At 34.3% G+C, this 22,964-nt stretch overlaps 1 long non-coding RNA gene across 1 annotated transcript in view; it reads right to left on the minus strand.

The window, feature by feature from the left end:
- The window catches only part of LOC109376259 (uncharacterized), a 168,934-nt gene that overhangs the window by 137,633 nt on the left and 8,337 nt on the right, over positions 1-22,964 (minus strand). The window contains exon 2 of the long non-coding RNA XR_002122712.1: positions 11,314-11,558. This is a non-coding gene — a long non-coding RNA (uncharacterized LOC109376259). The remainder of the gene's footprint in view (positions 1-11,313; positions 11,559-22,964) is intronic.

Genomic DNA, 22,964 nt, shown 5'->3' on the forward strand with positions numbered 1-22,964 from the left:
GCTGAGAGGACTGGGAGTAATGACACCCCAGAAAGAGCAAACACACCCATTTCCCAGTGTTTATTGTGATTGTAATTCATGGTAATTATTATGTATGAAAGGAACGATTTGAAACAGGTGCAAATTTTATCATTGAAGCAAATTTAAGCAATAGGAAGAAATATCACTTCCTCAAAGATTTCACAAACAAAGTTTTAAATTATACATTTTATCATAATATTCCCTACAGTTATATAAGATTCTTACATAATCTTCTTTCTTCCATTTTGTGTTTTAAGTTTAGCAATGTAATCTTCTCCTAGTTCAAAATTGTAGAGAATTGCTGACTATATTATCACACCTACAATTTAGATTTTAGATGATTGTTTTCTCTCTATTTGAGAATATTCTCCATTTATTTTCATGACTGTAATATGCATTGTACAATTTTATACTATAATTCTCTCACTCCTATGGTGCTTACTATTTGCTAAGTACTGCTGCGTCCTTTTACATATAATTTCTAATGTGTTCCTTATCACAATGCTAAGATGTAGGTGTTATCAGTATCCAATTTTACACATATAAATACTAAGGTACAGAGTCGTTCTCTACAGAATCAGTGAATATCAAGTAATCTGTTCCAAGACACCATGATTTTAACTATTACATTTATTTGCCCCTCCTCAAAAAAAAATCCTAGACAACTTTCAATTTTAGAAAATTAATGTATTACTTACTGAGGTATGATAATACTTTCTTACCAGGTTCTATTTTCTTTTTCCTTAAGAAAAAGTGGCATTTTTACAAGTCTTATATATTGTAGAGACACTTTGCTGAAACAACAATAAATATTCATTTAAAGGATTTTGGTTCTGAGAAAATGGAATAAACATACCCCACCCTATTTTTTCTCATTGAATGCAACTATAAATCCCAGATAGAATCCATGGATGACTCTGAAAAGTAAGTGGTAGCAGCAAGAAGAGAAATAAAAATCAGAACTTTAAGTTCCCTTCAAGTGAAAGTGAATTTACTTTTCTTTTTGTCCCCCACAAAGGTAGCTAAAAACCCAGATGTGTGCACTGGATGTTGAAAAAAAGCTCAAAGAGAAGCTCTCTCTATCTTGCCTGAGCAGCAGGAAAGGGTTTCTCTATGAGTCAGAGAGAGTGGAAAAAAACCCATTTCTTTTCCTTTCCCTTTCCTACCACCCCAACACCCTGGCAATATCTTAGCAGCCATGATAACAGTTAGAGTGGTAATTATCTAACCCTCTTAGCAGGAGAGAAGAACCGTTCTTCTCTCTGACCAGAGAAACTATGGTTCAAAGAACATCAGACAAATTACTGCTGCTTTTTTTCCTTCTCTGTCCTCACACTACAGTTATCAGAAAAGTACACAGCAGAGCAAAGGAACTCAAAATATAAAGTGGAAAACTAAACTAAAAATGTAAGTAACACAAAAAGGGTTGGAAAAGGTAAATAGGAGAAAAAAATGAAAGTGCAGCAAATAAAAAAATAATATAATGTTAGTAGTAAATAATGTAAATGTACATTATTTAAATGCACCAATTAAAAGTTGGAAATATTTTATTGGATTTTTTACAAATAAACTCATTTATATGTTGCCTACAAATACGATGATAGAAGTACGTTTAAAGTAAAAGGATGGAAATTGATATATCATGCAAACACTAAAAAAAAAGTGGAATGGATCTATTAATATCAGACAAAGAGGACTTCAGAGCATGGAAAATAGCCATGGGTAAAGGGAAATATTACACAATAATAAAATGACTATTTCACCAAAAATACATAACAATCTTAACATGTATGCACTTAAGGATTTCAAAACATATGAAGCAAAACTGGTAAAACTGCAAAGAGAGATGGAAAAATTCACAATTCTAGTTGGACGCTTCAACATGTCAGTCACAGTAATCAGCTGAACAAGTAGACAGAAATCAGCAAAAATATAGAACTGAACTAAACTAAACAACATCAACCAATTTGATAAAATGATACACTCCAAAAATATCAGAAAAATACACAATTTTTTCAACTGCACACACAGCAAGATAAACCATATCCCAGGTCATCAAAAAATTTTAATAAATGTAAAAGAAATGAAAAATACAAAGTATCTTCTATGATTAAGAAGTAAAGAATAGATTAAAAAGATAATTGAAACTTGAGAATTAAATATAATTTTAAATAATCCATGGGTCAATGAGGAAGTCTCACAGGAAATTAGAAAATATTCTGAACTAAAGTAAAAGGAAATCATGAAAAAATCAAAATTTGTGGGATGCAGTTAAACAATGTTTAATGAGAAAATTATAGCATTCTATGCTTACATTATAAAAAATGGAAGGTCTCAAATGAGCAATCTCAATTTCTACCTAAAGAAACTAAGGGAAAAAAAAAACAAAATAAACTTAAAGAAAGCAGAAAGAAGGACAGAAATCAGTTCAACTGAAAACAGAAAAACAGTACAGAAAATTAATATAAACAAAACTTGATTGTTTTTCAAAGGACTAATAAAATTGATAAATTTCTAGCCATACTGCCAAATAAAAATTACAAAAGAAACAAACTACCAATACACAGGTATTTTTGTTGGTAGTTTAGTTACAATACATCTAATGCACATTAATCTATATCTGTTGTAGTTACATTCGTTGTCAATTAGCCTACATTTAAAATATCCAATGTAAAGAATAATGATTTACAATATCCTGGCTGATGTTACAAGCTGAATTCATCAATTTACTCACAAACGACGACTTACCAGTGTAGCTATTCTGCCAACATGTTCCTCTCTAATGGAGCAATGGAATCAAAATTATACATGGAAAATATTACAAAGTAATAAGCCTCTGAAACTGACAAAGACATATCATGCAAGGTTTAAAGGGAAGTTTAAAAGTTATACTGTCACAGCAATGTTTCTAAAATGTAAAAAATTTAAAACCCGTCTACATCGAACATAAAGGTTTCATTCCTTACACAATAGTACCTCACATATCACAAAGCACGGCTGGCCCTGCAATCTTACAAAATAATTAATCTTAGCAGCCGGGCATTGTGGAAAGAAATTCAGATGAAATAATTTCTTCCATTTCATTCAGCACTGTTACACTTTTGAGAGGAATTGATGAGACGGCAACAGATATTTGAAAATGAGCTCTGTAGCAGTGATTGAAGCCAAGCAAATTTTAAATTCGAGTAAGAGAAACCTCCTGGGCAATAATAATAATGTATTCCTGCTTCCATAACATTATTGAAAATGGATTTTTAAAGTCTGGTTTGTCTGTGTTTAAAAATCTAAAAAGTAATTTTATTGAAAGAAATCCCTTTCTATTGTCATCACTGTATATAACAAATGAAATACGAACAAGAGAAATAGTTTAGCCAAATGAATTTATAGGTAAGTTTTCAAAAGGATTACCAGGTGGTTTATCAATCCATAGCATTTTTCATCAAAAATACTTAGTCACCAAGGATCTTAATGACAGACCTCATAAATCAGTTAACTATTTGGTTGTGAGCATTATTATTAAATTTGAGCAATCCCTTTTTCTTGTTTATATTCCAGATAAGGCATTGTACTTTAGTACTGTCTAGAAATTATTCATTTAGTAGTTTATTCTGTTTATGAATTTAATTTTAGGATTGTCAAAGAACATTACAATTACTTATTATAAAAAGAATGATTAGGCTGACCAAATTGAGAACCACTACTCTATAACCTTACTGAAAAGCATATTAATGTAATTTTAAATATTTTCCAAACTGTATCATTAAAAAAAATCTCACTAGCAGATAAACTTTTGTTGCTTTAGTTACTAAGGGAGATGGATTTTTTTGCATATACATTAGCCATTTGGGTTTTTTTTCTCTGAGTTATCCTCTATTCTCAATACCTATACTTTGACAGGGAATTTGAGTTTTATTTCTATTGTATAAGTACTTTGTATATTATGTATTTAAGCTTTCACTATAATGATAGCAAATATTTTTGTTTATGTATCACAGGTATTTTAATATTGGTTGTGATTTTGTTCTATAGTTGGTTATCAAATATACACATTCCTTGTTAACACTTTCACTGTAGATATCCACAGGAATTCCCCACCTAGGTTTACAAATATTTTAATATTTTTTGAGTTTTTATTTAATATGTTCAACTTCATTCTAGCATTTATTTTATTGAAAAATGTAAGGTGTGATTCTAACTTTATTTTTCACATAATTTCTCCCATTTACTCCTTTAACTATGAATATTATATTCTAAATCCATATAAATATACATATATAAAACAAGCTATCTATAAAAGAAATATAAAAACAAGCCATATATATACATATATACATATATGTGTATATATATACATGTGTGTGAGTGTATGTGTGTATATATATATATATATAGAGAGAGAGAGAGAGATGTCTATAGATATAGATAGATACACATGCACACATGCTTGTTTCTATATTTTCTATATTTATTTTTCCAAATAGTCCATTCATCCTTGTCCTCATTACACAGTGCATTAATTATCGTGCTGTAAGGTAACCATCTAGTATCTGGAAGCCCACGTCTCCTTCATCATTATCCTTTCTTTAAAATCATTAGCACCGCTTTCTCAATTACTTCATTTTCGATTACTTTGGGATGCTAATACCAAGTTTATGGAAACACTTAAGAGATTTTGTAAGACTATATTAAACTTTTATATTAATTTAAAATAATATACACAATAGTCAGCCTTTCCAATAACTTTTGTCACTGGTCATGCCAAGCACAAATTGTGAAATATTTATTGATAAAATAAATACATGAATAGGTACATACAAGTATATTCAAAATGTATGAATTCATTTCAACCATCTGATGCTCACACACACAAAAATACTACCAGTCAGGAACACATGAACAAGTGGTTTGGCTCTTGGAAAAGTTAAGACACAAAACCCTAGTAAGAACTAATTTTTATATTTTCAAAACAAGATTTACAAAATTGTTAATTGACTAAGAAGAGTTCATTCTAAATAGACAAACAGAAATAGAAGCTCAACAGAGAAAGGAACCAAGCACAACATTTATTTGACCAACCTAAGGATTCAGAAGACAGTATTGAGACCTAAGTGTGTGGATATCATACCTCGACACATGCATCTTCTCTTCAAACAAACAAAAAAAAATTATTTTTGCCATTCCAAATGCACTCTTCCAGCTGCTGATATACTGTTTGACTAACCCAGATTCTGAACTTGCCTATTCCGTATAATCTGCATCTCAACTTTGATGGGTTCAGTGCAAACAGGGTGACTGATGAAAAGGTAACAGGACCAGTGGTTTCAGAATAATTATAACACATCATTCATTAGCTTGCCAAAGTCTCCTTCCAGATATCAATCTGGTAGTTTAATAAAAGAGGTAAAAAAAAACAAAAAACCCAAGACCCATTACTGCTCCTACATAAGAGCCCTCAGGGAGGAGAAGAAATTCCTCAACCTAGTGTGCAAGGGTATTCTGTAATGAGTAGCAGCTATATCCATGTGAAGGTCAGACCCATGGCATCAAATCCTCTGTCGCTTTTCCTCACAAACACCCACTAAAAGCCCCAAGGTAGCATTTTAGACCAGGAAAGTGCTCCAACCATAGTTAATGAAACTAGGAGTTTTCCTCATTGGGAATAGCCTTCTGAACTAGAAAACAGGCAAAACTAGTCCATTAACTCTCCTGTGAGAAGGGTTGTGCTTTTGTGGCTTCAAAAAAATAGCAACGCAGAGTTGGAAAAATAATAAAAAGTCTCAGACTTGAAATACTAGCATGCACGCACTTGGTGATCAGTTTAATGGACGCTTAGTAAATAAAGGAACTGCACACAAACTCTTGTGTCCCTGAGAGATTAGGGTAAAAGCCACATGACATAAACAAGGACGACCTTTCCCAGAAGCGAAGGTAGGTGAGCCATTTGCCTTTTCCTATGGCTTTTGTGCATCGATTGAAGAACAGATCAACCCAAGTCACTTGCACTGTGGGCATATTTGGGAGCCTATTTGAACTGTGTTTTCTCTGGCCTCATGCTAAGTTGTACCGGAATTTGGGCCATTATATTCTTGTGATGAGGGAAAATATATTGTTTGAATAAAGAACTGATGGCAGCAGATTGCATATACAAAGCATCGACCTCAGTATGAATGACACCTCGCTTAGAAAAGGGGCCCCTGAGGTTTGAGAGGTGAAAATGTCCTCACTCTACTCATCCCGAATATGCTGTTTTCTGAAAGACAAATTAAAAACAGAGAACTGATTTCTTTTCTGCATGCTAAATAAAGTAAAACTTGGAGTTTCTGGGCATACTCAAGAATAGAGGGAGTAACACACACACATGCACACACACAAAAGGGATGTGTGAAAATTGTGGAAAGTGAGAGTGGCCAAGCAACCAGCAGGCATCCAAGACACTGATTACCAAAATGGCTTTAACAGTCACCTCAGCTTTAGTCAACTTTAGACAGGCTTCTTCCCAACTATTGGGCTCTGACTTCGCTTTTCTTAGAACATTTACTTTAGAAAACTTGCAATGATAAATCCCTTCTCTGCCCCTTGGATGTAACTCTTAACTCAGCCTCTTGCCAGTAATGCAACCCAGGAATGTCTTTCTCAAGTACCTAGGAACCATCCCTTTGAAAGAGAATCATCGGGAAAGATAGAGCCCCTATCTTCCAGCCTTCAGGAGAGGGTAGGAGCCTAACTTTAATAAGCACAAATTAGCTTACTACTAACCACAGGTGGCCTAATCCCACGGACGGACATCCTTCCTCAAGTCCCAGCTTTGGCCACAAGCTCCCCCAGTGCTTAAAAGCTCCCCATCTGTGTTTCAGTCGAGTTGAGTTCAATCTTTTAGCGCAATTGTCTTGAATAAAGTCTTTTCTAACTAGGTAACTCCGGCCAGTGCAATTTTTCTTTTATACTGAGGAGAAAGCAAGCTACTGAGAAATTTCCAGGAGTGATGACACCTGAAGAAAAATGTGGAATATTTGACTGTAAATAATGTATGTGCCATCCTACCATGGAGGAATTTTTTTCTCCAAGGAATCCTACAGTAATGATTGCGACCTACACCTGCCCCTGTTAGTGGTTCTTTGGAAGATAGAAAATGTGGGGCAGTAGTTAGCAGAGGTGAACTTCATAGAAGAATGGAAAGAAGCAAGAGGTATGTCCTGACTCTGGAGAACACAAGCTTTCCATTGATTATTCACAGAATTCTGGGTAAGGACCATTGAAAAGTAGGGGATGGGAGATAAAGTCATATTTAAAAAAGAGAGAGTGACTCCAGAAAGTTGGAGACCCTCTGTCAGCAAACACCGAGGTTGTGCTTTATAGCACAAAACTTCTATCTCTGATTTTTTTATTGTAGCATCCAGTCTTGGTGTGGTATTGCTTAGGGAGATTTCCTTGCTTCTAATAAGCACTGCAAAATACTTTTTATGAGCAATCTGTCCCTAGGAAAGGCTTTTTTGTATACTTAACTATCTCTTTCTAGCATTGCCTCCAACATCTGTGTTCAAAGTACTGCATTGGTAGAAGGGGCATTTTTATATTATCACTTTGGGATAGAAAAAATAATTTCCAAGTTAGGATCTGAGCTAAAATGGGTCACCCTGGTGGGCAGAAATACCCTTCCTGTGAGACATCGTTAAACTTCCACAATATCCACTGCAGCCCAAAAAGCTCACAAATTTTTATTGTTTGTCCTTTTCACAACTGTAGTAGCATTGTTTTTAAGAAATATAAGGGGGAAAAGTCAAAACAAAATATGAAAAAACTGGGCAGCCGTCAAAACTTCATTGTAAAAGAGGGCATATTTCACTGTAGGGAAGGCATATCTTCGGGAAAATTGATTTGTTGTTTCATTAATACGCAACAGAATGTATGGGTTGCAGTCCCAAATTTGTACTGGTTGACAACAGGCCAGTTCAGAAAAAGAAATAATTAAGCTAGTTGATATCTGAGCTCCCTTTCAAGTCTAATTTTTTTTTCTAACTACCCATCTGTCTCACTTTTTGCCTTCTCTTCCCTTTCTTCTTTCCTTTTTTGCTCCCTTTCTTCCTTCCTCTCTTCCTCCTTCCCTGTTTCATTCCTTTCTCCTACCTTCCTTCACTCTTTCCCTCCTTTTCTGGTTTCAATGGCAAGTGCAATATTTTCTATACCTCAAAGCAATTTATCAATGGTAAGCCACAACATTTTGAGAAAACACAGGGAAAATATTAAAACCTCCACTGTCAACAGTGCAGAGCAGTTAAAATAGTCTAGAAGGTGAACATCGCCATGGTCTTTCTACAGTGGTTGTACGTGATTCCCTAGGGAGAAACAGATTTCCAGTTGGCAGAGGCAAACAGATTCTTTTGAATGTACAGTATTAACTCAGTGCAATTACTATGATTAATGTTTTTAGAGCAAAATTGTGAAGCTTTCCTAATGAATGAAGCTGAAATGTTGATCTTATATGAATGTTGTAGCATTGTATTAATATAAAGTGGAACAAAAAACTAAAGAAACATAGGACAGCCAAACCATAAGCCTGAACAACAAAATTTTTGCTTTTAAACATCATTACCTCACTACTCTAAAATGTCCTAAATTCAAATGTAGAAAGTTTACTTGATATTTCTAATTGATACACTAGTTCCTGAGGCTTAAGTGCAATTTAAGAAATTAGAACTATGAGTAAGAAAAAAAAATTCCAATAAAAAGGCATAGTTACAGAGCAAGGCAATTAAAAGAGCATCACTGTACAGTGAGATATACAAATAAGCCAGTGTGAAACTTGCAAATACTGAAAAGAAATGAGCATTTCGTTCCATGTAAAATTTATCTTTAAGAAAACTGAACACACTGCAGTGCTGTGGTTAAGAGCTGGGTTTTTGAAGTCAGGAAGTCTGAACTTAAATGCAAGTTAACCTATGTTGCCTTTTGCAAATTATTGAATTCTCTAAACCAGTGATGTTACAACTTGGATTTTTAAGTATACACAGAGACTTTCTAAGAACATGGCACTGGTGATTTAAGAAAGTCAATTTCCAGTCAAGGTACCACGCAGATACTCTTTTCCCATCTCTACAGCAATGGCCTGTCTTTTAGTTAACAAATTAAGTGGAAATTTTCACCCAGTACAAATCCTTTTACGGCAAATTGTCCTGGGGCTTAACAACTACTGCGTTGCCAAACAAATGGACAATTCAAATTGCTGGTGTTGGTGAAGCCCCTCTGAACAAAGGCACTGTAAATCCATCGTAGGGTTGAGAGCATTGTAGTACATTTTACTTATTACAAGTGTGACATTGGAAATAAAATATTTGGGCTTTTGTTTTGGAAATTCTGGAATCAGATATATTATCAGATAAGAAATTGGGAATGAAGATACTTTTCTTTTCAAAATCTTGCCTCTTCCATGCATTAATTATTGTCAAAGAACATTGTCCCTGAAGGAGAAACCCATCCGAGTAAAGCAAAGGAAGCAGCAGTAAGAAACATTGAAGGAAGTGGCCCCTCAGTTCACCCAAGTGACAGCTCGGCTCCACAGCCTACATATTTCTATATTAATCCTCTCTCTCTCTCTCTCTCTCTCTCTCTCTCTCTCTCTCTCTCTCTCTCTCTTTTCCTCCACCGCCCTCAACTTTTCACACCTGTTTCCAATTAGAAGTCCTGCTGATACTTTTGAAGTAAATACATGAGATTAATTTGTAATCAGTAGGGTCCATTAATAAGCTAAGATTAACTATTTAAAATTAGTTTGTTGTCTGGAATAGGTTGAAATGAGTGTTTGGAATTTTATCAGCTTTATTAATTACATAGCCAAAGGTATTCTTTATAGACAATGAAAAGAAAATACTTCTTTCTAGCTCATCCTAGACTAAATGGTAACAAATTAAATCATCACAAATTTGTTAGCATGCAAACTAATAAGATTTTATTGAAGTTTTCTAAATGTGAGAAGTTGTTATTCTCTTTCTTCATGGGCCAAATGAAATAAGAATACTTAGAATACCTGGGAATGTATTACATTTTCATTTTACTAAATAAAAGCATAGGGAACGTTTTTTGAGCTTTCTATGCTATCTTGGTAAATTTCTCATGTTATGAAATGACAGTTTCCAGAAAAGCTACTAAATAACAGTAACAAAATAGTACTCATTTGTTTTTGTTTTTATTGTTGTTTTTGGTCTGTGTTTATCTTGTTTGAGAACACTGCTTTTAAAGTTTATCTTGGTGTAAACACAAGACAATATCTTCTACTGGACTCTTCATAATCTCATCAAAATAAGCACATTCTACATTCAGTTCTTTAGTTTGTGTGTCTTAAAAAGTATGCTAATATCTACATTTATGTGCCATTACTATAGAAAACATGGAATAAATAAAAAGTTGGTGGAAAAAAAATCCTTGGGGTAGGGAGGGAAACAATTATTAAAGAGTGATTTTTGAAATGTAAGTTTTCATTCAATATTTAATGCTGTACTATTGCATATTAAAGTGAAAAATAAAATGCCTTTCCCTGTATTCAAAGTCATCCAATAGCCATGCTGTTTCCCATTAATAAGCTTCATGTATGAAACAAAATTCACAGGGAATCAATAATTAATCTTGTTTTTGTTTTTGTTTATGTTTTGCAAGGTCAGACTTAGCCCAAGTACAGAAAACCAGAAAAAGGAAGAAATGGAGTATGTGAACTATTTTGTGCACCAAATACAGTTCGCTATTAAAATAGCAGCATATGGTCTCTGTTTACAAATTGATGGGCATAAACATAGAAATTGCTGTAGAGTAGGAGGACATATTTCTAAAAAACAGAGTTGTAATATCTACTTCATTATTTCTGTGAATTAAATGAATCTAGCGACTGGTACTGTCCAGGGATGTTCAATAAATAGTGGTTATTGTGGGTAATCACCTCTTAATTTGACATGAATACACCTCATGTTATGGAAAATCTTTTAATGAGCTATAGAGTAGCTGTTCCTCAACCTTATTTTGCATTGGCATCACCTGTGGAGCTGGTTTAAAGCAGGCTTCAGAAATCTAATTTCTGAATTCACATTTGATGAAACACTAAAAGGGAATACTAAAGCTAAATATTAAAATTTGACAAAATGATTCCTTAACACGCAGTTTTCATTACATTTATTGCAGGTAGTATTCTAGACTTATTCAGGCACCGACGATGTATGACCCCATCACCTTGGGTGTTAACAGTACCATTTTGTGTTATGTCAGAGAACGGGAAAGTTTTGTTAGCGTTTCCCATTTATCTAAACTTACGGTTTCATCTTTTCATCAATTGCGTCACATGTTGCTGAAGGCTATGCAACTTCTGTTGAAAGTCAGCAGGAGTGTTCAGTCAAATCGATATCTGATGCCTTTAATGATCGTTCTATATTATGCATGAAACTTTCACACCAGCCTTTCTTGCTTAGGAGTGTCTTACATCTATCAAACGAGACCAGGAAATTTCTCCTTTCAGTTCCAATTCTTGTTCGGTAATGAGAGCTTCTTTTACAGATATCCTGGAAACAAACATATCACAGCTTCATTTACTTAGGGGGAACTTTCCTTAGGGCATGTAAAGATCTTTATTGTTGATTTGTAAAGGTCATAAAATGAATGTCTGTTCAATTTTAGTAGATGATATCAATAGCTGTAATTTACAAATGTATCAACAGTATACGGAGTTCAGGACCCCATGTGTTTGTAAGCAAATGGCATTATTAATACTTTTATTTTTTAACGATTTTGGTGGTTGTATAATCACGTCATCTTGATTAACTTAGGTTGTCTAATTGTTACTAACTGGTTATTAACGAAGTTAAGCAACATTTTAAATGTTTATTGGGCATTTTCATAAACTCCTTTTTGAAAATGTCTATTCATTTCTTACGGTCGTTTTTCATTTGGACTACTTTTTCTTACTGATCTGTAGGAATTCTTCATAGTTTCAGAAAACAAGCACTTTTTAAAAATTGTGTGCATTGCAAATATCTTCTCCTATTTTGTGGACTGCCTTTTCACTATCTTATTTGTGCATGTGAATCAACAGAATTTCTTAATTTCAATGCACTCTAGCTTATGGATTTTTTTCCTTTATGGTTAGTTATTTTTTTGTGTTCTGTTAAAGCAATATTTTCTTAACGTCTCCAAAGGGAGGCACTTTTCTACATCATTTTCTAGTGGACTTATTGGTTTCACTTTCACATTTAGAGTTTAAATCCACTCAGCATAGAATGTGAGGTAGAGATCAAATTTACCTTACGTTTTTTTTCATTTGCTTATCCGGTAAGTAAACATTATTTATTGAGTGGTCTATCATTTTCCTCTGCTCTGAAAATTCACCTTTGCTATGTATTGTGTCCATGGTTGTCTATTATTGGATTCTAAGTCTGTTTAATTTCTCTATTTATCTATCCTTACACCAACCATTGTCTCAACTATGCATTCTGTAAAAAGTCTTAAAATCTAACAAGCAAATTAGCCCACTTTTTTCTTCTACTTCAGAATTTCATAATTAATCTTGTATCTGTAATTCTATATAAATTTTAGAATTAGCATTTTAAGTTCTGGAAAAAAACTATTGAGATTTTTGTTAAGATTGTACTGAATGTACAGATCAGTTTGAGAACTATCATTTTACAATACTGAATCTTCTAATCCATGGAAAGTTCTCTCTCTTTATTATTAAGGTATTTTACATTTCCCCTCAATTATAGTTTATGTTTCTTTGTAGTGATTTTGCATATTTCAGGGAAATTTATTCCCATGTTTTGCTTTATTAATATTTTTGAAGTTACTGTAAGTGAAAATTTTTAATGGCTGTAGGATTGTTTGGGGTGTTTCCTTTTCCATTCCTCCTTGGTTTCTCTGTTTCCTTTGATTTTTATTATTTGTCAGTTTATCTAGGAATTTATGTTTTAGTCTTTTCAAAGAATCAGCTTCTAGTTTTATTAGGTCTCTATCTTTTTTATTTCTTAATTATGGTTATTACATGTCTAATTTATTTTCTTCTATTTACATCATTTGCTGCAACTTTCCCAACTTATTTAGAGCAATGCTTAACTCATTAGTTTTCGGCCATTTGTCTTTTCTGATATAAGGCTATACATTTGTTTTTAACCATAGTTTTAGCTGCACTCCAAAGTTTTGATATGTAGTGTTTTGTTGTCACTCAGTTCAAAGCATTTTCTTCTTTTTATTTTAATTAATTCTTTGATTCATATATTATCATAGAAGTATATTTTAAAATTTCCATATAATTATGGATTTTCCAGTAATCTTTTTTATTTCTGTATACCTTATTTGTATAGATTTCCATTTTTCTTAGAGTCAAAGCAGAATGTAAAATTAATGAGAAAGTAAAGAGACTTAAACCAAATGGCTGGTGCCAGTAAGCTGGTGATGAAATTTGGATTACCTAAGAAAACAAAAAAATGGTCTGTGTGTTTTTTTAAACTCGTTGATTTATAGTGAAATGTGATTATTTCAAGATATTACTTCCAAAAGTATATTTAAATCAGTATAAGAATAAATGAAGATATCTTAAGTTTTACTTTATTTAAAGGACTCTAAATTTTGGGAAAGATAAACTTTGGAGAAGAAAACCTTCCTAATTCTTTGGGTTATGATATTTATAAAGTGAATCATTTACTCCTTTGTTTGACCAATATTTGTTGAGCACCTACTATGTGTCATGCATCTTGTTATATATAAATGAAATAGTCTTGATCAACAGAGTTAAAATTTCTTTCCTCATGATGCTTAAGGTTTAGCAGGTATTGGGAACTGAGTCAAAACTTTGCCAGACTATTATTTTGTTTGGATCTGTTCTAAATAGCATTACCATGTAGGAGTAAGTATTCTAGAACTTCCTTAGGAAAAAAATGATATGGTACTATGTACTTTTCTATTAATAAACTCAAATTTTGCAGTCATAAAATTTTTTTTCTAGCATGCTAAGAGAACTTGACCATGTGTGGAAATAATTATTCTTTTATACAGCATAGAATTTGGACTTTGAAAAAACATGACTTAAAATAGATATTACTCCTACTGGAGTTAATTTTGCACAGATTTGCATCATTTAGGCAGAAGTTGAATATGTTATAAGACAATTCAAGAATATATTTTATTTCATTTTTTAATACTGCCTTATGAGAGCTGCACCTTGAGACAAATTGTATATTTTGGGTTGCCAGAAAAGTCATGACGTATTTTTTCTGCTTTTCATTACAAAAATGATTGATGACGTTTCCAACAACCCAATAATTGGCTGATTAATCCATTAGTCAATTTTTCTCTCTATTCTTTGACATTGGGAAAAGTACATTCTTGTAATAAATATCAATATATCAATATAACAAAAATAGCAGGACAGACTGCAAAATTAAGTGAGCAAAACATGAATCAAGTAATAAAATAAGATCTATTTCCTTTTGATCTTGCTATAAGGTAAACTTGAAGAACACTAAGTAGAAAACATGGCTTAGAGAAAATAGGACAAAAGTAGAGCCAATTTTTATTAATACAGATTCCATATTTACAAATTCACCTCCTCGCTAAAATGAATTTGTAACCCTAAAATCAATATGTGAAGTGACTTCATGGTCATTCACAGACATGAATAGAGTGTTGAAAAACTTAAGTCACCTTTAAAGCAGCTCCCAGCTGAGATCAAACAAGATGATTCTCTACCTTCTTACTTTGGCTCTTATCCTGTAAACATGCATCATTTTTGCAGTTTATTTGGTGCCACAGTATTTATATTTTTGCGGATTTTACTGGTGATCTCACTGTTTAACATGGTCACCAAGGCATACTGCTAAAATTCTCTCTAGTTTTCCCAAGCATAACTCTGATGTCCTTTATGGAGAAGATGTGTGTGTTAGATAAGTTTCATTCAGACATGAGTTATAATGTTGTTGACCATAAGTCCAGGGTAAATGAATCGACAACATGGATTAAATAAGATGTTTTTAAATAGAAAAACACATGAAACAAGGTCATGTACAGATTGGTTTACCAAAATGTGACCCGAGACTCACAGGAACCTAACCTTATATTCACCTAGGAGCAAATTATTCAGTGTTCACTAATTCCATGCTCATAGCAGCTTCATAGGACAGACTACTGTGAATAATAAGAACTGGCTGGACATTGGTAGAAAATAGGAAGACAAAGTTTGGTGAGCCTCTGTCAAATCTATCCATGACAGTACAGTACTTAGGAGCACCCAATTTTAACCCAATTATTTTTCTTCTTGCAGTCAAGAAAAGAAACCAAACCAAAAGTGGCTCAGAGACAGGGAATTAAAATGAAGTAAGAATTTGTCTCTATCTGAACCAGAGAACGAGAAAATAGAAGCTGAGGCATCTAAATCCTTAAATAACTTTGAAAACTAGTCCAAAGTCTCCCACTTTGACAAAGTTCACTAGAAAACTTCAAAAGTTCACTAGAAAACTTCAGGTCCCATAGGATTCATCACTCTCTCTTCCTGGGTGGTTTAAGATATCAAAAGTAGAAGTATTTCCCTTAAGTGAAAATACATTAATTCTGTTTCTTTTTTTAATTGGAATATTTATTCTTTTCTTTTTACTGATTTCACAAGTAGCAACTCAACCCTGTCTTCATATGTAGCCAAACTTATCTAATGCCTAACATTAAGTACAACATATTGTGCATGCTATGTCTCTAAAAATACCTGCTGAATTTATGAATTAGTGAAAAATAACTTGTACACATTGGGATTCAGGTGTAGAGACAGATATGCATGGCCATCAAAAGGCTGTTTGAAAAGTCACAGTGCCATTCATCCCGTGAAGCAGTTTATCAGGAAGGTCATTTCAAGGACATGATCTGCTGTGCAGAGAGAGCTCCAGCCAAAAGTATAACCCAAATGCCTCTTATTGTCTGTAAATAAGTTATATTGATGAGACATCTCAACTGTTCAAAGCAAAATCACCTAGAAGCTATACTTGGAACCTTCCTAAGTCAAGTTAAAAATCAAATAGAATGGATTAAGAAAAGTATAATCCCCTCTAGAAAGAATCATTTTGATTTTGAATGGTAGGCTCTGTTGTCTCAATATTTTCCCCAGTTTAAAACCACAGCCAGCTTGGCAAATGACTCAAACTGATTTAGAGGCCGTTTTCTTTTAAAACTCAAGCTATGAAGAAATTAACAGGCCTTTTTTTTTTTTTTTTTTGCACTCATCCCAGGTGAGGCAGTTGCTCACCTGCCACTGGATGGCTGGTCGCTCACGGTGGCTCACAGCAGCCCACTGGAGCAGGGGCTGAAGCCTATGCCATCACCAGTGGCTCACGACAGCCCAGCTCCAGGTTGAGCTGTTGCTAACCATGTTAGCTGTAGAGGGCACAGCGTCACTGGCCCTCATGTGGGATCCGAACCAGGGCCCTGCTGCTCAGAGCTGGCGTCCAAGCCAACTCCTAACCAATGCACCACTCAGCCGGCCCTAATAAGTGTTTTAATAGACCAATCATGAGTTTCAAAAGGAGGGCAAGGTTTACTGGGAAGTGAAGACTGTCAGGAAGCAGAACTGGAAATTATTTGTAAACTGAGAGTTAATCAGGGTCAGAAGACCGTCTTTCTGCTTGAGAGAGACAATAATATAATGTGTACTTATTCAAGAACTAGGTGGACAAACTCTAGCCCTGGGGCCAAACCTAGCCAACAGCCTGTAGTTATAAAGCATTTTATTGAAACACAGTCTTGCTAGTTCATTTATGCATTATCTTTGATTGCTTTCTCACTACAACAGCAGAGTTGGGCAGCTGCTATAAAGACTTTACAGTCCTCAAAGCCTAAAATATTTACTTCTGGACCTTTATAGGAAAGGTTTGCCAACTCCTATTCTAGACTAATATTTCCTATGTAGAGTTCAGAATAAGGTTCCATACATTCTGTTTTGTTTACCTTTTTCTTTGCAGATGTTTTCAATATTTTCTTAATATTGACTGAAACGCATAATGTAAAATATCAAATTTGATTTCAATTGAATTGGCTTCCTTCCTTTTTACTAAACAGATATTAGGTCACCATACCTTCTGTTTTTGCTTTTAGTATCTATCCTATAATAAACTGTATTGTTTTATTAAACCAAATATTTCTAATATGAATGACAGAAAATTAGATTGAGAAAACAGAAGACTGTATAATATAAATAGCATATAATACAATTATATGATTTGAGTCCCTTTTTTTTTCTATTTTCATTTTCCTCCTCATGGATCTAGGAGCTGATGCTGGAAAATTAAAAATAATAATATAAACCTTTGTTTCTGAGCTATGCTTATTGTCCACATGTAATCAGCTGTGATGTGAAGCTTCAGTGTATCTCTCAAACAGTATATCATTTTTAGAAAACAATACTTCATGTTGTTCAAATTGATTAGAAACTATGTGTTGCTCTCATTTTTCAGGGGCATTTTTTTCTTTTTGAACGCTGAAAGAATTGTTGTATTAAATATCTGGTTTCAGTGCATAAAATTGTACTGCTCTTACTGAAAAAAATGTAATATCCTTCTTAAAAAGAAATCAAACTTTAGGGGAAGTATAGGTAAAATTATTTAAAATAAGTGAAGAAACAAAACTCCAACTCAGTTTTTAGTACTACATTTTGCCAAATATCACATTATAATGACACAAGAAATAATAATACAAAACACATAACCAAAGCACACACTACATAGTATGTGAGTTGCCAAAGAATTTGGAAATCTATGAGCCAATCGATAACCTTAACTTATTAAAGATATGAATTCAAGGTCATAAAATTCTGTTGGCCAAAAGAAACACTGTTTTACATTTCACTGCCTAATGTTCTTTTGAAGTATAATTAAGAATATGCAAATAAGCACCATATTTTCCCAATTGTTTGGATGATCTAAAGATATGTAATTTAATAACATTTGAATGGAATCATAATAGAAGGAAACTTTTCCAGTTTTCTCAGAATTTCTGCTGAAGATGCAAAAGGAACAATAGCTAATAGCTTCTCTCCATTCTGAAGAGGAGTCTCTAAGCACATAGTCACGGGATTTACTAAGATATGACCAGAACTGCTTCCTTTACTCCCACTACCCCTTCCAACCCAAATAAGACACAGACTCAAATTCATTAAAGGAAAGAACTCATCTGGGTGTGTAGTGCATGCAGTCTAGCTCGTCTATAATTATTAAGAAACATGACAATACTTTCTGCTCCAAACAAAGCTAATTGAGTTTCAAAAGAATCAGGCATCGGTATTGGGGAACCTACTAAAGGCAAGGCTCATGTAAAATTCCTCAGATGGATGGTTACTGAGCTGGAGAAACCTGTGCCAGGGTGCTGGAGTGGACTTGGGTAGGAGAGCTTTTGGAAGAGACTGGCATATACCGAGGTCTCACAATTAAGTTTGTGAACTTGTTGCAACGATGTTACTAACCTTTTTTGATATCAGAGGGATTATTCATTATGAATTTGTATCAGCTGGACAAACAGTTAACTGAGTTTACTATTTCGAAGTGCTGAAAAGGTTGCGTGAAAAAGTTAGATAACCTGTATTTTTGGCCAACAACTGATGACTCTTGCATTACTCACACGGCACTGTCTCACTGTGAAAAACTCACTGTGAGGGAGTTTTTAGCAAGTAAACAAATAACTGTATTGGAACACCCTCCCTACTCACCTGATATGGCCCCTAAAGACTTCTTTCTTTGCCTGAAGATAAAGGAAATATTGAAAAGAAGATATTTTGATGACATTCAGGACATCGAGGGTAATACAGCGACAGCTCTGATGGCCATTCCAGAAAAAGAGTTTCCAAGTTGCTTTAAAGGGTGGACTAGGCACTGGCGTTGCTGCATAGCTTCCCAAGGGAAGTACTTCGAAGGTGACTGTAGTGATATTCAGCAACGAGGTATGTAGCACTTTTTCTAGGATGAGTTCACGAACTAACTGTCCAATCTCATATTCCCTTGGGGTTTCGGGGCATCCGTAAATTTAAAGGCTAAAAGCTGATTGTGTTTTACACAGTTCCGAAAATCAGATTCCAGATGAAGCAGCCACAGAAAATGGAATGACAAGGGAAGGAAACATTAAAAGTGCCATACACATCTATTTTTTAGTGTGGTAAGAATTAGGATTGACATAAAATACAGGATGCCCATTTAAATTTGAATTACAGGTAGACAACAAAAAAATTACTAATGTAAGTCTATCCTAAATATTGCATGATCCATACTTATTTTAAATATGATTCCTTATTTATCTGAAATTCACATTTAAGTTGATGCCCTTTATTTTTATTTGCTAAATCTGACAATCCTAGCTAGAATGCATGCATGAATTAAAGTAGTGCTAGCTCCTATGACAAACTCCAAAGTGTATAAAGCGTTCAAGTATGATAGAATGTATTTTTTGTTCATGAAAATTACAAAGAAGCAAGCAGCTCTTCTTTCATTGGATCCAAATGTATTTATCTTGTGTTTCTACAATATTCAAAGGTGGCTTCCAAGGTCTCTATGCTCATCGGCCCCCTTGAGGCAGGTGTGAAAAGAACATGGAGGACTGTACATGGGAAGTTTTAGTGGACCAGGCATGAAAATGACACGTTCACATTTCATTGGCTGGAACTCAGTCACATGTCCATATCAAATTCAAGGCAAGGTGAAAAACGCACAATAGCTTTGTGCCCAGAAAAAAAAAATGGGTTTGCTGTACAACTAGCCAATCTCGAGCATGAGTTCCCACGTACCAGTGGAAAATGTGGAAATTAGTTTCACCCAAAGTCTCTTTGAAGGGCCTGTCCAAGAAAGCATCCTCCACAGAGAGGAGATTCAGAAATGATAGACTATCTGTGGGTGAAGGTGAAATAGAGAGAGCTGAAGAAGGGTTTCTAATGATTAGACGAGAGTGCATTTCCTATATTAGTAAACTGTTCAGTGTGAGGATCCCAACAGACGGTCTCCATAAGCCCGCAAATACAATCTAACAGAAATTCAATATTTGAATACTGTTAACAGCACCACAGATGCCAAATGTTTTCCCCTCTTTCCCTAATGCCCTTTACAATCCTGTAGGAACCAGGAATACAGGGCAAGAAGGTAGCAAGAGTGAAAATACAGACTATATTGTCTACACTGCTGGTCATGCCAGTATAAGGGTAGGAGACATGGGGAGATACACCCTTTCAATTGAATGTGTGAATGCATTTATTTGATTCAGACAAATCAATGCATAAAAGTGACCAGGAAGCTCCTATTTCTACTCAGATATACTCAAGACTCAGAGAAAAGAAATCTAAAATGGAATGGAAGTTAATGGTTGATGAAAACTAATTAATATCCAGTTTATACCCACCTCTATCGTTCAGATTCCTCAATAACCTGAATATATAGGAAAAGGAGAAGTTATCAAGTGGGCTCTTCTAAATTCCGGATGTGTTTAGCCTCAGACGCCTATTAGTAATCAACAAGTGTTTCCTCAGAAACAAACCTGTTTTTGTTTCATTTTTTCAAATCCTATTGAATTTGAAACAGCCATGTGTCTTATATATAATTGAATTCTAGCCAGGAACAGCTAAAGTACAGAACCAGACGGAAGTTTTGCTTCATGTTGTCTGGTGGAGATTGATCCCAGGGGCCAAGCTCTAGCTCAAGACTTGATTGCAGGAAAAAACAAAACACACACAGACACACACACACACACACACACACACACACACACACACAGAGAAAGAAAAAAAAAGAGGAAGGAGAGTTGTGAAAATGGGCAATAAAGATTGCTACAAATCATAATTGCTAATAAAAGACTACAGTTGTTCTTCTGACATCATTGGCTTCCAGCATATAAAGTTGCTCTGGGCTGTGCTTAAAATATTTTAAATCTCATACTAGGGTTATTAAAACTTAACAGAGAGAACTTATATTTTTTAAAGTATCATAAATATTTTACTGCAAACTGTTTTGATGCATATGAAAAAAAATGTGATCCAAAGATAATATTTTTGTTTTATCTTATTGTAGTTCATCTCTTAAACAATTCCCAACTTCTTTAATTGGCTAGATAGAAAATAATACCTCAGAAAAAGCAATAATCAGACAAGCATACAATCAGGATATCTGTGTAACTTATCACTGATGTGGGAAGATGATTGCATTTACTTGTGCATAAAATAGGTGTGTAAGAAATATCTTCAACATTGATAGATGCAATATCATCTCCATAAAAAATTATGTATTGCTGAAGCTACAATTTGTCGAAAATAAAGAAATACTGGAAAGAATATTCAGCTTTTATGTTATGATATTCTGAGTGTTGTAAATCCATTTATTGAAAAGTAAAAGAAGTCACATTTCTCAACAATTTTTATTGTAACAGTCACAATGTCTCTTTAAAAGTTATCTATTTTTGTAAATGTAAACTGGTAAAGCCACTATAGAAAACAGTGTGTAGGCTCCACAATAAAATAAAAATACAACTACTATATATGATCCAGCAATCTGGGTATATATCCAAAGGAAATGAAACCATTATCATGAAGAGATACGCATATCTGTACTCCCATGTTCATTGCAGCATTATTCACAAGAGCCAAGACATGGGAAAAACCTAGTGTCCATCAACAAAAAAATAGATCAAGAAAATGTGGTACCTTTACAATACAGAATATTATTTGGCCTTAAAAAAGGAAATCCTACCATTTGCAGCAACATGGATACAACTTGAGGGCCTTAAACTAAGTGAAATAAGCCAGACACAGAAAGACAAATATTGCATGGTATCACTTACATATGAATTCTAAAAAAAGGGGGAGAGAGAGAGAGAGAGAGGGAGAGAGAGAGAGAGGAAGAACAAAGAAAAAGTTGAATTCACAGAAGCAGAGAGTAGAAAAGTGGTTTCCAGGAACTGAGGCAGGAGAAATAGGGAGAGACTGATAAAACGGTAGAAACCTTCAGTTATAACATGAATAAGGTCTGAGGATCTAACATATAGCATGGTCACTATAATTGATAACATGGATGTGTTAATTGACTGCATGGTGGGGAATCCTTTCCCAACGGCGACACGTATCAAATCATCACACCGTGCTCTTTAAATACCTACAATTTCATTTATACTTCAATACAACTGAAAATATCATCTATTTCAATAAGTTCATTATCGATTGCTAAAGAAATGCAAAGCAAGTAGTCAAGGACTCTATCAGATAAGAAAAAAGTCATCACAGCCCCGCACTTGCTCAAAAGTCACTTAGGAGGGCAGCATACACACCAAAAGCGTATACAATTTGTCAGTTGGGAATTAGATTTGCGAAGTTTATTGTCTTATAAAACCAGAGTGAACAAACCATAGACGACCTTCTTCTAGCATTCTACCTCCCGTAGCTCTAGGTGCTTGCTCCTCATTCAGCATTTAACCGAATTGGTGGGCAGAGGCAGCCGTGTGTGGTTAAAAGGCAAACATGGTGAAAGCATGGGTTTTAGAGACAAATCGCCTTGGTTCAAGCTTTGGCTCTTCTACCTGCTCCCTGGCTAAGGGATGCTCACAAGTCCCTTCAACTTTCTGTGTCTCATTCTCTCATTGATGAAAGATGAGGAAAATAATACTGATGTTGTGAAGAGCCAGTGAGTTAGCATATAAATACACCTAGAAAAGCCGAGATGGTAAACGCTATGCGATTGTGAGTGCTGCTTACCTTGGGGCTTAACACACTGTTGTTTATTTCTCTGTATCTGCTTCTACTGATTTTTTTTTCAATAGTAACCACTTTTTTAAGTGTACAATTCATTGGCATTAATTGCTCTCACAAAGTTGTGCAACCATCACCTATAATTCAAAACCTCTCTCATCATCCCTACAGCGCTTCCCCGACCCCTGACAAACACTTTTGATTTCAAAGTGTAGGTTTATTTAAAAATTTTAAA

Source organism: Hipposideros armiger, unplaced genomic scaffold, assembly GCF_001890085.2.
Source record: "Hipposideros armiger isolate ML-2016 unplaced genomic scaffold, ASM189008v1 scaffold_1080, whole genome shotgun sequence".
Classification (NCBI taxonomy): Eukaryota; Metazoa; Chordata; class Mammalia; order Chiroptera; family Hipposideridae; genus Hipposideros; species Hipposideros armiger.